This window comes from Polyodon spathula, chromosome 17, assembly GCF_017654505.1.
Source record: "Polyodon spathula isolate WHYD16114869_AA chromosome 17, ASM1765450v1, whole genome shotgun sequence".
NCBI classification, from domain to species: Eukaryota; Metazoa; Chordata; class Actinopteri; order Acipenseriformes; family Polyodontidae; genus Polyodon; species Polyodon spathula.
The window spans coordinates 30,364,139-30,382,579 of NC_054550.1; the positions used below are offsets into that span (position 1 = coordinate 30,364,139).

Here is an 18,441-nt window from a genome sequence, read left to right on the forward strand (position 1 = left end):
TATGGGACACAGGGAGTACAGTATTACAGTGTTCAATGGGATATGTAATCCACATTTTTAACCTGATAATGAGGATTTTATTTCTACATTACGTAGATTTGTAAAAATGTAATAAGAATTCTGCCTGCTAGCAAGGATGAAATAAAACATTTTATTCAGGGAAATGTCATAACGTTTCTATTGTTATCACTACGCTTTTTGACAGTTCATACATTTTATTAATACTTTACTGTTTGAGAAAGACTCCCTTTTCCTACAAACCAATGCAGCTACCTAAACATCTCTCTATTATGTTTGAAGATTACTTATCACCCCACTGGGGATGAAACCCCCTGTGAAATATATGTACTAGTGTCCAAACACATTTGTGCTATACAGTACTTCAGATTTCTACATGTATCTGAAGAACTTCATATCCAATTGTCACGAAACTTGGTATTAAAATTAAGTTATTGAGTGTATCAGATTGGGATATATAAGGTGGTTTGTCTGTCCTTACAGCCGTACATCTGTATGTCCCACTTTTTGCACATATCTGGATAATTGCTTATGAAATGGCCAGGGTAATTTGTATTCTATACTATTCTGTACATACTGGAGAAACTAGTTTCATTGACAGGGGTTTCACGCATTTTGATCTTTTACTGTTTAAACAATGTTTTTCTGTTCAACAACCGAATTAGAAACGAACTAAAAGCAGTAGGGTAGTATACAAGTGGTGCGTTATACATGAGCTGTAACAGTCATGCAAATAATACTCTCACAAACATAGGGCATACACAGAAAATATAGTATGGCATACAGTATAGTAGAAACAAAAAAACAATTCAGCTCCTACAGTACATGTAAATGTTTCAATTGAACAAAGGATCAACCTGCAATAAAATACACCTACTGCTTGTAAGAAGGTCAAAATGGGACAAAATATTTGAAAGGGTTTTGATTTTCTGATTCGTGTGAACTTTTTCACCCAGATATTTATTATATCAAAAATGACCTGTGTTTGAAATTGACACACATTTGATCCTTCCCCAATACAAATGTGGTGGTTCAACTAACTCTGTTTGTTTTGAATTAGAATTAAAAAAAAAAGAATTAACAGGCTGTATCTTTTGTTGAAGCACCGTGTTTTCACATGCCAACTGTAAAAGCAGGAGCAATGTAATTTGAATGTTACTGGAGAAGAATGTCTACTTTTAACTTTCAGAATAGACAATACTATAAAAAGCCCTTCCACAAATAAAAACAAGCAAACAATAAGTATGAATGTGCTATGCCTCTGTGCTTCTGTTATAAGGCAGTAGGTTACTGCCTAACATTATTTTCACATTGCACTGAAACACTGTTTTCCAGTGTCCATCCACTTTTGACACAGTTGTTTAAAATCCAGCATTCATACCTTATAAACAGCTGACCAAGATCATCTATTGTACAAACATGTCAGCAATCATTTACTACCAGACAGTGTACATATTCAAGGCAATTGCAGTGTCAATGCGCTTAACGCCCACCCCTATAAAAAGTGTCTTTAAATGGCATATAAATTATATAGCATTTTGAATATAACTTTTTATAAGAAATCTAACTAACCTACTTAATAATACATAGACAAGTAAAACCAAAACTGCCAACACTGATTAAAGTATAAATATATTTCACAAATTAAAAATGTATTACATGTATGACTTATGAATGAAGGCTAATATTCCTTCATATCCTGAATTAATTAGCTGAAAGACATACTCAAGAAACAAGTGCAGCTTTATATACAAAATAAATGATAGAGAAGAGAAACATTCTTCCTAATGTAGCCCATTAACTCTGGAATATGCTGACCTTAAATAATTAAATACTAATGCAGCAGAAAAAGAACCATGTTTGTACGCAGGAAGGAAAGGAGACAGCCATCATTGTCATATGCCTCTATTGTTTATGCACTGTTATAAATCAAGCAGGCATCGGATAACCTGGTGAAGCCAAGCAATAACAAAGATGTCCCCAATGCAGTTCTCAGCTACCCAATAGACCATTTTTCACTTTGAAAAATAGGTAGAGACTGCTTACTAGAGCTCATCCTACAATCCCCCCTAGGCCAAAAGGACACAGCACACTTTGGGAAAAACATGAGTTGGTCCTATGGTTGCAATTCATGGACTTTTACAAAAGGATTACATTTATACAGTCCATTGAAAGCAAAATGCAACATCTATAAATGTCTGCTTGAATCAAAACTATGAAATCAAATCAAAATGTACAGTTTGCTTACTAGCAAAGTACAACAATGCTGTAACTACATTGTAGTTGGATTATTTATTACTTATTTATAAATGCTGGTATTGTTCATAGTTCCATAACTTGTACACATATCAAAAAGAATATAAACAATTAACTACAGTGCAAATAACGTCCCATTTACTCTAAAATTAATTGAAGGTAACACTCTTATAGCGGCTGTCCTGCACAGTAATATTTAAATCAATAGTATCTAAAAAAAATAAGCCCAATGGGAATTTAGTCTTTTTAAAACCATTTTTCTTTAACTTTTAGTAAATGTAACAAATTTTACCTTTCCGTCCTACTACCCTAATAAAACAGATTTATGGATCTGTTAACTCAGTCATACAAGCCCCAAGGGCCTGAGCAGCATAGTTATACATGTACTGTTTAACCACTCTGGGGTAACCCGAAACAGCAAAATTATTAGCAATGCACAAACACAGAAACAAAAAACACTTCAGAGGTTTATAACTAAATCAACAATTTGCACCATGCTGGATTTTACCACTGCGTTCACCACACCTCTGGTTACACTGCACACAAGTAACTTTGCAGACACGTCTGGCAATCTTTTAAATCAAACAGATAAGCATTCCAGTTCCAAATACGTGTACAAAACAAAACAACAATAATGCTTTTTACACAACTTGAACCTCTTTTTATACAAACTTAAAACCAGTGTCTTACCACTTCCTGGGAGACAGCGCAAACTGCAAATCAGCACTTCCCTAAATAGCAGCACGCATTTCTCTCTACCCAGAATGAACTTTTAATGCACAATTTGAATTGCAAAAAAAAAAATTGTGATCAACTCTTTAGTTGATAAATCAGTCAGATTAATCTGTTAATTGGAGCAGCCCTATATATATATATATATATATATATATATATATATATATATATATATATATAGAGAGAGAGAGAGAGAGAGAGAGAGAGAGAGAGAGAGAGAGAGAGAGAGAGAGAGAGACACACACACACACCCCACAGGACAAAAATTCACCCTTGATACCTGAAGGTGATGTTCTCAGTTTATTACTTTAATTTGACTTGTTACAATTGTTTTACATAATTATGTAACTGCACTGTCAAGGTTGGTATCTGACACCATGTTGAACATAAATATCCATTTGGCTTGAATATAAACTAGAAATAAGGGATCCAAACAAATGTGTGCATTAATTAATCCTGGTCATGTTTACTTCACTGCCAAGCACAGCCAATAATAACTCCCAACATTCCTTCAAGCACAAGGAGTACATGAGTTATTAAATCTGCAAAAGCAAGAATCACAAATTCAGAACCGTCTATTGGCACATCCAACTGAATGCTGGTGCTGAACTATTACCGGTAAGTGCTTTGCAGACTCTACACTTACTCAGTTTTTCTTTATTCAGTTTATAATTACTTTGCATAATTCACTCCACTCTCATTAGCATGCCTACCTAAGGAGCCAAGCATTGTGTGTGGATTTCCAAGGTGATTATAGTGGTGCTAACTAAAGCTTTTTAACAAAGACCTTTGATAAAACGGTGGAAGGAAGAAGTAACATTTTGTGAGTGTAGTTAATTAATTCACCCTAAGAATCTATACATATATTACTACATCTGCACATAACCACTGTGTGCAAATATATTGTAACACGGCAGGGAGGGGGTTAATATCCTCCATGCCAAAAACATGTGCGTATACACATTTTGGGTTTAATTATTTCATTGTGTTAAAGTTAATTATCACCTGCACAATGGTCATTGTAAATTAAAACTGGGTGCAGGGTATTTAAGAGGTGCAGTTAGTCTGCACGGAGCTGCTGAGTAGAAGGAAGCAGAAAGTGTGCTCTGTTTCCAAACAGTCATACAGATGGTAGTCATACAGATGGTTTATATATATATATATATATATATATATATATATATATATATATATATATATATATATATATATATTTAATCATCTGGGAATATAAATTTAGCTGTAAAAATAATATAAACTATAAGAATAGTAACAAAAACAAACACAAGCTGAAATGTTTTATTTCCTATATTTACTACTGAGGAGGTGTGACTGCAGAACATACATATAGTAGAACAAATAGCAATGTAGTAAACACAGCAGACAAGGCAATGGGTTCAATAAATGAGCGGTTCGGAATAAAACACTGCCACCCTTTAACTATGAGTGTTCTATGGAATCCTTACTAACATTAGAACATCCTCAAAAGACCAGTCTGTAAGAATGGCTGGTATATTGGATGATATACCAGTGTTATCTTAAATCATGTATGTTTTTTAAATGCACTTTCATTTTCTGTTTTACACTATGACAGGTTTACAGTATTTGCTACAGTCTGACGAGGCCGTGAATATGAAACTGCACACCATATTGAAGAGCATTGTATAGCATTTAAGGACATGTTTCAGTATTGAAATCAAAAATATGTATTTTGTGTCAACTAGTAGTATAATAGGTTCTTCATTCCATCTTATTCACTGCATGGAGAATTGAGTACAAAAATATATAGAAAAGATGATATTTCGTTTTCAATTAGAATGAACAAGGTACAAGGAACATCTTCCTCTTTTTATCTCTATAATACAAGACTGCTTATTGTGTCTAATGTGATAGTGGGCTATCAGTAGGCCTGCCAATATGTGTGGTGCATCCTGGATATGATCCATAAAAATGACTTGTACTTAGAAGATAGATAATGTGATAGTGGGCTATCAGTAGGCCTGCCAATCATTTTTTGCCAAGATACATTTTTCTTTTATTTTAGCTGTTTGCTTGCTCTTATATTATGCCTTCTTTTAGTCCAGTTTATCAAAAAAGTAATTGATGTATTTCTTTTTCCTATGCACCAGTTTATACTGTGTTCTTTGGAAGACTGCCCAAATTACTTTACCGCTCTTATTTATTTTAAAACATTTAAAGAACCAAAGTATTTAAAAGAAGATCACCTGATCTTCTATATGCTTACATTTTATTTCAACAAATGAACATCACATCTCATACTCAAAACCTGCTAGTTAAATCACATTTCATAACCATATGAAAGGAGCTGTGTCATTTTCTAGGCTTCTTCGGAAAAATATCTGTGGTAAAACAAGTATTCCCCTTGAGTCCACCTTAGTTGGGAGACTCATGTGACAGACGTCATCTTTCACTCTCTTGCTTGCGTCCCTCAGCTTGAAGGATTCTGGCAGGGATCATTGTATCTGTTTGGTATCTATACAAGCTAGAGGCAGTGCTGTAAAAAAAGACTTGCAGGTAAAGTGATTAACTGAGGGAGATATATACCTTCCCACAAGAACAACCCCAAGCACTGAGATACAGTACAAACATTAATATTCACACTAAATTGAACAGTTTGGATGTCAGCATTTTCTGTTTTTCAAAAATATAATTCCATAGTTAGAGGTTTTATGAATGCCATTTCATACTGTAGTCTCATAGATGGTAAAGTTCACCGGTACCAGGTAATTGACTCGAGCACACCTGCATTTTTCAAGTCTGTACCAACAAACAAAAGTTTGTCACTGGGTAGGTACTCTTTGCAAAAACTTTGTAAAATCAAATCTGCCTAGCATGAACAACATTTACCTGCATATCAATGTCTACCTTTATGTTTTTGTTTACCACATGTCCTTTTGATGTAAAACACTGATATGATCACCGTTTGTGTTTATTCACTGACATGGACTAGATCAGCCACAAAGTCTTTATACTGTATAAGTAAGTGCCAGCACCATCTAGATCAAACAAGAAAACTTGAACCAAAGTGGCAGATCACTAGATGTGTTGACTCTTCTATAAATACACTTTGATCCAAGTTACATGCATCTATAAAAAGCAAGTAGAACTGAAGAGAAGCTCTTGAACTAAGGTGATATACAGAATCCAAAAAATAAATAAGTAAACAAAAACAGTATTTGAGTAATTGCAATAATAATGATTGCAAACAGCATAACAAGTTAAGGGGACAGTAAATCAAACTACTAACATAAAACCTGAAGCTATTTGATCTGTAAATTTTCAGAGAATCAGAGGACCTGACTGCCACATTAGAAATGTCTAAACTGTGTCCTACTCAAAATAAAGTCCATAACAACCACATTTTATAAGTCTTGCCTACAGCCATTTTGAAACTGAATTATCCTACAATTTCCTACTATTTGACCACAGTCTCCTACAATTACATACCAGCCACCAGTCCAGTCAAGGATGTGACTGTAACCTCTATCAGAAAGGTGCAAATTTAATAATTTGCCATATTTGTACAGGAATACAATGAAGAAGTCTATTTACTTTCTTACAGTGAATATTATTTCAAAATTAAATTAAAATGAAATGATGACGATGATTATCACTATATAGCAGGCTCCGGCAGTTCCAATAGGTATTTTTTATCACCATAGAAACGGGTTATCATTGTCATGGCTACCTCAGTGCTTCATGTAATTTTCAATGTATGAACAGCACTGATAATACACAATCAATGGCCATAAGCAGGAGACCTCATTTTTTTGTTTAGAAAATCTAATACTGGGAAGTGCTAGGTACATGCTTAGAATCGTAGGTAACAATTTTGTATTAGGTTTAGAATCATTACTTGCCATTTCATTTGGAGTCTATCAAAATATCTTCACATATTAGGACCAGCTGTTTTTAGGGTCATTTTACACCATCCCTCATGGTCATAACATAGAAAATTAGTATTTGTGAATTTTTAACAATTGAGTAGAAAACATCAGGGGAGGTTGGGAAATCGTGTCTAGCTGTGGTACATATACAAAAATGAGTATGTTGCCAAAAATAATTGAAAAGACTAATGTTCTCTAAAGTTACATTAACATCATTAAAACACAGAGTAATTTCCTATCTGTCTTCAAATAGATCAGATTCTTCACACAGCGACACTTCATGCAGGTTATATGACAGCACAGCAAGTTAAACTGCACCATTTAAGATTAAGCAATCAGCTTTAAAACCCTTTTTGCATATAATTACAAAATTCAATTTTCAACCTGCCCTGCCATTATAAGGTGATGTTTTTTCCTCATTTAATGACTGCTCCAGATGACTAATATTCATGCTAGTTGTATTCGTCCGTCACTTTAATAACCGTTGTAATTTCACGCTTTTCCCGAGCATTCTTTGCACATTTTTTTTTTTGGTGTGGTTATTAAGGCGAACTATGCATTAAAAAAAGGGTGTGTCTTCGCATGATCTGAAGAACCGTTAAAAGTGTAGAGATTAAAAATAAAACCATTACTTTTAATTAAATAAGCGGTTTTAAGGCAGTTGAAAGAGCTGTTGTACTGTTCTTCACTGTTTCTCTTAAGAGTCTAGTCAAAATAAAATAATCAGCTCGGAAGATAATTTCTAGAGACTATTTAAGAAAAAAACAAACAAATAAACAAAAAAAGCAGATTCTAATGTTTAAGATGGTTCCTGTGGCAACTACATGCCAGAACTGCTTCTACACTTATTTGCTCTGTTTCAGTCATCTGGGGTACCCCATAATAACCTGAGGATAATATGAGAATGTATCTTCCAATCCTCAGGCTTCTATCTTTCAAGTAAAGGAGTCTCCAGACACCCATACTCAAAACATGAAGGTACAAATAATCCCCTAACACCTAACATTTATACCCCAGTGTGAGCTCAAGTTAAATGAACTGACAGTGTTAAGATTTAAACAAATGTAAGGCCTGGTACATACTGCCACTACAGTGTGTCCCAAGTTCTAGAAATGCATCTCTTACATATGACAAAGAGGCAAAGAAGACCTTATAGACACAAACAATCAGGCCACCAGGATTCAAGCTACTTTTTTCTTTTCTTTTTTTTTCTTGTTGCCCAGGGAAACAAGTTCAATGGAAATCACTTACAAACCCATAATGCAGGTTATGTCAGAAAATGCAATTTGTGGAGCAATTGCTAGTCTTGCTTTTTGGCATAAGCAGATACATTAGAACATTTGAAAACAGGTTTAAATTCTTGAAGAAAATTACAACTTAAGGCTTTTAAGAGCCTCATTTTTGCATGAACTATAACATATGCTTGAAAGAAAAAAAAAATGCTGCTGCTTTTAAATAAACAAAGCAAAAAGAGTGCAAGGAGCACCTGTTAAGTCTATCGCAGGAGCTACTGGAAATCAGAATATTTTAATATCAGCGATGCTATCTCAAGAAAACAAATGCAAAACTACGGGTCAGTAATACAAAAATAAACAAAAATAAACAATAACTACCAACATTTGCAAATAAGCAATCATTACTGAATATAGGCCATATTAAATTGCTTCAGTCCATCCACAGTGGGCTCTTCAGCCTCTTATTATGAGAAAAACTAAAGCACTAAAAGTAGCACTTATTTTACATAATCTTTATCTAACTACTTAATTCCATGAGCCTATGCCCTTGAAAAAGTTCTTTTCCAGGGATATACAGGATGACAGTAAAGTAGGCCACTTTAGCTTAACGTAGCAGCATGACATGAATATACTGTACAACTGGCAGGCTACAGTAAGGGTAACTAGGAAAGTGAAATCCCACAACGCACCTTGCCTTCCATGTATTTTTGTGGAGTAGTACCATTAGGGCCACTCTGTCCAAGGGCCTTCATGGTAACTCCAGCCGATGGCTTTAAAGTTTGTTTGTTTTTAAACTGCAAGAACTATAAGAAACTAAGTGAAGTATACAATTGTTTCAGGTAGTGCCTTCAGTATATATGTTTGTCTACTTGACCTAGTTTCTTATAGCTTTATGTTATACAATAACAAAACACATGCAGTAGAACTATCAATGTACCCTGACAAATGACACCTATGAATAGTCTTTGGGGTTTTCACTGATTCAATAAACAATTGAATCAAATTAATTTTAAAAAGCTATACTGTGCCAACAGGATAACCACCTATGTGTCATAATTTAAATGTGTAATCCACTGGTGAGTCCACATGCCACAATAAAAAACAAACGTCGTTATTATTTTTAGAGAAAAAAAAAAATTAAATTATCATTTTAAACTTTAGGACACATGCAACAGTTATCATAAAAATATGATTTTATGATTTCAAACATCAATTTGTTGAAACCAAACTAACCTGATGATATGACTTTGAACCACATTAAATTAACACTGATTATGTGTCCACAATTTTATTTTTGTTATTTTTGAATTCACAATAATACTACATATCACTGTTCAATACAGTATCTACTGTGTGTGATGATTACTTAGTCGAAAATAATGTCACTCCATTGTTGCAACTGTCTGTGGTTCAGCAAACACTTAAGTGAGTACATTGTAATTCTCATCTGTTTTTAATTGAATTTTAAATTGAAAAGAACATTGTGTAGTTAATTTCAGTCAATACTAATATTGTTTGCAGTAGAAAACATCAGAGAACATATTGAACTGTCTGTAATTCTCTTAACTTGGATATGCAAACACAAATAATCTGTAGCATGTGTGGATTTACATTAATATAAAGACATTTGGGAACATGCCAATCTGAAGGATTTCCTTCAGGTGGCCCTACTTTTAAAAATGTTCCCAATTCATATAAAAACATGAATATAAATATCAGGCAGAATGGAGATATAATGTATATCAATGTATCAGGTATTAGAGGGAGGGAATGTTGTAAAGAAAGTCTTGTATGCATAATAAACTGTCCATTTGATCTGACTGCTGAGTTCTACTACCATGCACAGTTGGTTGTTATAAACCATTTCTATGGATTATCAGTGACGTATACAAATCAATGCATATACATTTAGTAACAGAAAGAAAGTTTTAAAACCCAAGGGAAAGAGATACAGAGAGTCAATCATAGACTGTGCAAGTGAAGTGCAATACTTCAGGTCTAAAACTGCTCTTCCAAAAGAGCCTGGCTCTTTGGACAGTGGTTAAGATCTGGGCTGTAAAGCACAAGGCCCTGTGCAAGCACCTGCTGTGCACCGAGATGCCTCTCCCTGTTGATCCTCATGTTTGAGTAAGGAACCCTGGAGCCCACCAGAATAATAAAATATGGTGCCATAAAAGTGGACTACATTATCAAAGCAATTTACTTTAAATGATCTTAAGCATGATTATTTTGTATGGAAAAAACACCAATTGCAATTCTAAACCAAATTAAACAAAACCAGCTTTGTTATTTATTTATGTATTATTCTAGATTTGATCACGTATTAATGCATTTGTTTTCTGAAAATATTGTACTAATAGAGTAAATACAGTAACTTTGAGAATCTAGCCCATTGACATTATTTTACAGATTTATTATTATTATTATTATTATTATTATTATTATTATTATTATTAAAAAAAAAAACAAAAAAATATGTGGACACTGTAAACAACCCTTGCACCAAAACCTGTAACAATCAAGAAAAACCCTAATAAAAAGGAAAGCAGACATTTATTTAAATCTTCAACCAGGCATTTGCACAGATCAGTTAGCATGAAAATAAAACTACGACAATATCTAGATGTGTTTTGACAGAGCTGAATAGCTTCATCTCACACAAACTATTTTCTGACATGAGCTTTAGGGCGAATTTCCAACGCTCCATTTCCTATCTCCACACTAACCCATTCGTTTCTAGATGTAATGGCATGCTCCCTCCAACCTTCCCTTTACATTTCTAACCAGACTGCAGCATGGAAATCAATACTTTCGGCCTCTTTGTATTCTGTCTACTACGTCTCTAACTAATAATCCCGTACTATTAAACATGTCACATCAGCTTCAAATATTAAAAGACTAACACTAAATTCCAATGAAAGTCACACTTACAATTGCCTGACTGTCTTTATTCTTCAAAAATGGTTTACATTTTAACACAGTGTTTTTCTTAAGTAGTGCTGAAGTTTTACAGGGAGGACATTTTATTGAGTCATTATTTTCACAGTAAATAGTTTTTTTCCTGCGACCCATGAATACCAAATTTCAGCTGTTTTTTGTGTTCTGTCCATCCTATCGCTAGGTCAATGTATTTGTGTATTATACTCTTACAAAAGCCATGTTTATAATTTATTCCTCTGTTGCATTAATCTGTTGATATATTTTGTGCTTTGCTTCTTAATTTCTTTGTAAAGTAATTGACAAAGTACCAGAATGAATGACTTGACAGTAGATTAAGCAACAAATTTAAGTAGCAACCAAATGAATTGCTGTCACATCCCTGCAAATATATCAAATATATACCTATTAGTAGATGATTACATGCATATGTGTGATATATGCGTCTCCTCATTGAGGGTGGTACACTGGCACTTAATTCCCTAGCTCTAACACAAATCAGATTCATAAAGGAAAACTCCCTGCTTAAATACCTACTTTATCTTTTAGAGATCAATACATTATTCTTTGTCTGATGTGAAACCAGCCAAGCCCACTTAAGCAAGCCTGTTATATTGAATTTTGCTAGATTCACAGAGAGTAACTATTCAGTAACTATTCACAGACACTCTTTTGTGTTCACTGTAACATAATGTGAAAAAAAATACACATAATTTCCATGTGTATCAAAGATAACTAAAAGAAATATATATGAGGTTGAACATATGTTGCTTTTGAACAGGTTGAAAGGAAGGTCAGTTGAGATAAAAGACTGGTGATAAAATGAAGGACATTACACTGTACATTAACAGCTAGTCAGAGCAAGCAGCGTCGCCTATTTCATCCCAGAGATGATTCTTGTGGTCTCATATACTGTGGAAGAGGCTTTACGTTAATTGAGATGCTGAAGCTTATCAAAGGAAGGAAATTAAGGTGATTTATGTTCAGATGCAACTGCTAGTAGCTAGCAATAGCTAAAAAAATGTCTTAAAGATTTAAATTTGGCTTAAATGTACCTTCTGATATGACCTTTGCATAAGACACAGTGCCACCAGGTGGGAGAATTTTATATTTCCAGTTTCTCTAAATGGCTTGGCCAAATGTTGTAATCAAGCAATGACCATTAAGGGAAAATACTCAAAATGATACACAGTAGCCTCTGCATAAAGACACACCCCCTCAGATAACGCTTTGCCAAAGGGAACACTCTTGTGGTGAAACTGATTTTTCCCATTGTAAATGCTCCAGCTAAAAGGAACAGGAACTTTCTTAAAAGATCATGTTCTTGGCACTGACTGCAATTCATTCACAACTGATACAGCAATGTTTTGTAAAAAAGCGACTTGTCATTGCGAGAGTGTCTTGAGGAACACTGATTGGTTTATTAAATCTTTCCAGAACTGCCATCATATCATTCAGTATGTTTACATTACAAAACTGAATTAGAAAACTGATTTTCTTAAAACGTAACTTTTCTGTGTTTACATGATTAACGATAGAAAATCTAATTAGAATTCAATTGTATACATGGATTGAAGTTTTCAGAAAATGCAGGATATTTCTGCATGTAAAGTTCTGTAGTAGCCTAAGTACAATTTGAAGACTGGACATTTCTGAGATAGAACGGAGACCAATCCAATAACTCAAGTGTTTTATTGAAGTGTCAGATCTTAAATTCAAAGATTATTATCCTATACTTCTTTTCAGATTCCTCAAAATGTGCAATCAGCCTTCCAACAGCACACCCTGTTCTATATTATCAGTTTCTTTTGCAGACATTATTTTAAATTCTCACGTCATTTTCAAGCTGGAAGACATTTTCTGCTTCACTATGGGCTATTAACAAATACATAGAGACTTTAACAAATATATTACTTTATCCCTAACTAAACAAATAGATGCATGCAGACTGACTACAGATTATTATTATTTACTCTGTGTTCTAAAATCACGTGCTGGAGAAAAGGGTCAAAGTATGCACATGTGCAGTATGTTATTTCAATAAGTTTTCCAAAAATTGTGTTTACATGATATATACATTTTGTTAGTTTTCGGAAATTTCTAGGTACTGTTTTCCAAAAATCGACTTTTGGAATATTCTGATACATTTTCCGAAAACTGTGTTTACATGACTTTTGATATCAGAATCATAATTCTTATGCTCTAAACAAACATTTTTCTCTTGCTACACAGAGTTGGAAATTGTTCAAGCTCTTGAAAAAAACTTGAATCAGACACAAGGTGTTTCCCGTTCTGGTGAATTGATTCACCATTCTGTTAAATAATGTGTCTTGTATATTTCTGTTGTACTTTTTAATGTGTGTAGGGTGCTGTGTTAATTTAGTTTGACAGTTTATTAACGTTAAGTTAATTTAGTCACTTCCATAAAATCTGTAATTTGCATTTTAAAAAATCAAGCTATTAGCACACAGACTTACACAAAAAAGGAGAAATGTCTTCATTTGTAAGAGATGAATCCAATTAATATATGGATCTATTTAGGGATAATCAAGAACTTAAGAAGTATAGTATTCACTTTTGAAACCGATCACAGAAATAGGATAATCGTCTATATTACACGACTGTAATATACTGTAAAGATGGAAAACAAAAATGTAACTTGAGCGTTTAATATTCAAACCATAAAGCAAATGCTAATAGATTTATCACTGCATGTTTTGGCACTATTCTGCTGCGCTTTGATATTAAAAATAAGAAACATCATCTGTGCCAAGGAGCTTGTGTTGGTTTGATTGAAATTAGACAGATTCACCACAAGCTAGAGGGTGGTAAAGGAAGGTAAAATTAATCAGCAAGAGAACCTCCTGTGATTTCATGTTGTAAAGTGGCCACCTCTGCTAATATCTGTATCATGGATTATCAATGGCTTTAGCAATCTCAGGCATCAGTGTACTTCTGGTAATACTGCTCTGTTATGGCATACATTTCAAAAATCATTTCCCATGGGTAATTATTTCTTGTAAATGTACACAGCAAGTTGCCCGATCAATTTATAAGCTTGAAGGATCTGCCAACACTTTAATCACATGTTAATAATCTAGTTGCAATGGTTTTTAGAAGTATACACTTAACTTGGGATTCAAGGAGTTGCGTCCACAGAGATCTAGAACAAACATAAAAAGTCTCCGAAATGTACTTTTATAACAGATAATGTTAAAGTTGTGAGGTTTTGATGCCCAGCAGGGGAATTTAACCAGAAACTACTTATGCATTTATGCAACTTTTATTTGTATCTTATTCTCCCTTCCAACTGTTGTTACTGAGCCCACCTCGGTAGAACACCAAACTTTAGAATCTTAAAGACAGCATGGGATTAGGATGTTCAGATCTTACCTACATGAATTGGAAGGTACAGAAGTACAGGCTAAGATAACCTTTCTTTGAGTTGTGAAATAAGAAAAAAGGTCTCTAGATTAGAGATAATCACTTCAATGACCTAGTCTTAGCCTTAAGCTTTGTGTGCCTTGACCTTCAATGGGGTTTTGAAGGATTCTATTTATTTATTTGCTACACCCTTACATACCTTGTATACACTGTAATTCTTATAGTGACACATGTCAAACATTTACAAGTTAAAATGCATGGGGTGATGTTGAGGGGTGAGGGGAGGGTTGGGGGTAGAGATAAATAAAATCAAAAGATAACTGTCAAAAACAAAGAAACAACTTTATAAACCCTTTCCAAAACAAGACAAGAATTCACGCGTATGCAGTAGATATAAAAAGTATAAACTATACCCAGTGTCTTACTGTTAAGTATGTCATATATTCTCCACAATTGTATTCATTGGGCACAGGTGAGCATTCAGTGCCTTTTGAGTAGTATAATTTAGAAAGATACAACAGAGGATGCTACCGTAAAACATACTGTGAAACTCCAGTGGGACCATTTAAAACACAACTATTGCAGTGGCATTTGTTTAACTGCTGCAAGATATTTCCAGTGTGGGATCTTCAATTGTTTAATGTTAATAAGAGGCTTCCATTTTCCAAGCCATGAATTTGAATAAGGCAATATATAATAGAATGAGGGCAGCTCCTTTACATCCATACACTGATAGAATAATATGACAAATCCATTCCACCTATATTAGAGACCTCCATAGTATCTAATTAATGCAGTGTTTGTTAAGTGTTACAATCCATGAATAAATAAAAAAAAAAAGATTAATGGCCAGTACTTAATAAAAAGCTTGCTTTTCTTCCTTACAGAAGTAACAATACATGATACACTTGTATTCGTTGGCTTGTATGATATTACTTTGCTAGACTGGGGGATCTTACACTTGATCCCACCAAAGTAGCAGATATGGCAACGTGAAAAGAATGTCCTTTTTTAGCCTTTATTGTGATTTTCTTTGCAAATCCATAAAAAAAACCCTGCTGCACAGCCTTTTTTAGTGTTTTTTTTATCCTTCGTGGACTCTATCTCCGGAAGCATAGACCCTTGGGATTCGCTGTATGTCTTTTCTACTCAGGTGCCTCGACTAACCTTGAACATGATCTCCTGCAATTCTGTATTCAGCATATACAGGAAACAAAAAAAAATAATCTTTTTACTATGGCTTTTTACTAATAAGAACAAAGGTCTGTGGTTTGCAGTACTATGCTTCTAAATGTTACTCTGAACTAAATCTCTTTGTTGAAGGGGGTAAACGTAAAACTTATTTTTAAAGCTATTCTAAAGGTGCGCTCGTAATTTTGAAGGACTGTTTTGCAGTGTACATATATCTATCTATCTATCTATCTATCTATCTATCTATCTATCTATCTATCTATATATATATATATATATATATATATATATATATATATATATATATATATATATATACACACACACATACATAAACACACTGAGTGCACAAAACATTAGGAACACCTGCTCTTTCCATGAAATAACCGACGAGGTGAGTCCCGGTGAAAGCTATGATCCCTTATTGATGTAACCTGTTAAATCCACTTTAATCAGTGTAGATGAAGGGGAGACAGGTTAAAGAAGGATTTTTAAGCCTTGTCACAATTGAGACATGGATTGTGTATGTGTGCCATTCAGTGGGTAAATGGGCAAGACAAAAGATTTAAGTGCCTTTGAACGGGGTATGGTAGTAGGTGCCAGGCATGCTGGTTTGAGTGTGTCAAGAACTGCAGCGCTGCTGGGTTTTTCACGTTCAACAGTTTCCTGTGTGTATCAAGGATGGTCCACCACTCAAAGGACATCCAGCCAACAGCAGGCCAGTGGTCAAAACAGGCTCATTGATGAAAGAGGCCAAAGGAGGCTGACACTAATTGTGCAGAGCTACACAGAGGCTACAGTTAGTCAACTGACAGTCCAGTACAACATTGGTGCCAAAAGACCCATAAAAGAATGCACAACTCGTCGTACCTTGTCAGGCGACGACCTAACAGAGGCCCACTTCTTTCAGCAAAACACAAGAAACTGTGGTAGCAGTGGGCTAAGGAACGAAAACACTGGACATTGGAGGATTAGAAATACATTGCCAGGTCTGATGAATCCCGGTTCCTGCTGTTTCACGCCAATGGGAGGACTAGGGTATGGAGAAAACCACATGAGTACATGCATCCATTATGCAGTGTGTCAACGTTGCAGGCTGGTGGTGGTGTGACGGTGTGGGGTGTGTTTTCATAGCACACATTGGGCCCCTTGATAAAAGTGGAGCAACGTTTGAATGCCACAGGATATCTGAATATCATTGCCAATCAGGTGCATCCTTTCATGGCAGCAGTGTATCCATTTGCTAATGGATGTTTTTCAGCAGGATAATGCCCCATGCCACAAGGCTAGGATTGTCCAGGAATGATTCCATGAGCATAACAGTGAATTCAACTTACTGCAATGGCCTGCCCAGTCACCAGATCTCAATCAAGTTGAGCATCTGTGGGATCAGATGGAACAAGCTATTCGGAGTAGAGATCCACTACCAGCCAACTTGAAGCATTGGAGTCAACATGGGCCAGAATCCCTGTGGAACGCTTTCGACACCTTTTAGAGTCCATGCCCCAACGAATTGAGGCTGTTCTGAGGGCAAAAGGGGGTGCAACTCAATATTAGGAAGGTGTTCCTAATGTTTTGTACACTCAGTTTGTGTGTGTGTGTGTGTGTGTGTGTGTGTGTGTGTGTGTATATATAAATATGTGTGTGTGTGTGTGTGTGTGTGTGTGTGTGTGTGTGTGTGTGTTCATAATATGTTTAAGCCCATAAACAAATTCCATTTAAGTTCAAATAGCTCCGTATTCACTTTGTTTCATGTATACATTGCCGCTACCTTAATTTCTTTAGATTTTTTTGTTGTATAAAATGTGTTCCTTTTTGACCTGATTTGAAATTCCTAATTAGAATGCTATGTCACTCCTGCAACCCATTTACTAGTCAGATGGATGAAGAGTTACGGGTGACCTTTTTTCCCGCTGTCAAACTAATTGCCTCTTTTCATCTGCTGAACCTCAGCAATGACTATTGGATTTTACAAAGTTTATTTCAGTATTTCAAAATTTACCACTATTTACCTGTAGCTTCATAGTAATGGATGAATTGCTGTTATCAAACTTCTGAACCCTGGAGGAGAGGGTCCAGCCAGGGAATGCCTGGATTTTCCACACCATTCCCACAGGGCAGCAAAGCTCTCCCTGTGTCCACAGCCAAGATCATAAACTTAGTGAGCTACAGCTAATCTTATGAGAAAAATGCTGCATAGATTTCTAGTTTGTATTCTGTTTCATACCATTATCCTCAAGCAACCATGGGTTAGTACCAGAATTTTGTACGCATCACTAAAATAATTACATCTTAACACTTAGCTTCCTACACAGGCTATAAAACAATTATCACAAATATGGCCTTTAGTGTGGCTAATTGTATTTTATGGAAAAAAAAAATAATGAAAGAAAGAAAAAAACAAGAAGCAACAGCACACAGTTTTAAATTGTGTTTTACAATAATGCCTTAATATATATTATATAGAGTCTATGAGACATCTGTTCACAAAATCATAAATATTAGCCTCAACACTGTATTCCTTTAATAATAATAATAATAATAATAATAATAATAATAATAATAATAATAATAATAATAATAATAATAAATCGTGTCATGTACAGTTGGGTGTAAACAAGGCTGTAATTTCTACAAGGTTTCTGTTGACATACCATTGATTATTTTTACATTCAAGACAGAATTACAGGCTTATTTGTGCTGTATTAATATATTTTATTTGTTACAATACATGGTGACATAATTAAAGTGTCAAGTGGGTCTAATGGAATTTCATG

The 18,441-nt window shown here is 34.6% G+C and overlaps 1 protein-coding gene across 26 annotated transcripts in view; it reads right to left on the reverse strand.

Annotated features, from left to right (window-relative positions):
• The window catches only part of LOC121329857 (neurexin-3-like), a 324,400-nt gene that overhangs the window by 130,756 nt on the left and 175,203 nt on the right, over positions 1 to 18,441 (reverse strand). The window lies entirely within an intron of this gene.